We start from the raw sequence: 208 nt of genomic DNA, 5'->3' as shown, positions 1-208 counted from the left end.
CCGCTTCTTTCATTTGGACACCTTATGGAAACAGTGTTGCCCAAATGGTTTTTGAAATAGGTGATTGAATTGTGATTAAGACCTGTTAAGAGCCTCTTGGCTAGTGGATTGAGCCATCCAATTGAAGAACAGTCTGGGGAAACAGAAGAAAAAGGTTGAGGTCCCAAGTAGAAGAAAATAAGTCAAATATGAAAAAAATTGCCACGAT

General features: G+C 38.9%; 1 protein-coding gene across 1 annotated transcript in view; it reads right to left on the bottom strand.

Moving 5' to 3' along the window:
* The window catches only part of LOC131889854 (uncharacterized), a gene marked incomplete at its 5' end in the record, with an annotated part of 26,019 nt that overhangs the window by 25,298 nt on the left and 513 nt on the right, over positions 1-208 (bottom strand).

The sequence above is a fragment of the Tigriopus californicus genome, chromosome 11, assembly GCF_007210705.1.
Source record: "Tigriopus californicus strain San Diego chromosome 11, Tcal_SD_v2.1, whole genome shotgun sequence".
Classification (NCBI taxonomy): Eukaryota; Metazoa; Arthropoda; class Copepoda; order Harpacticoida; family Harpacticidae; genus Tigriopus; species Tigriopus californicus.
This window is presented reverse-complemented; position numbering and strand designations above follow the sequence as displayed.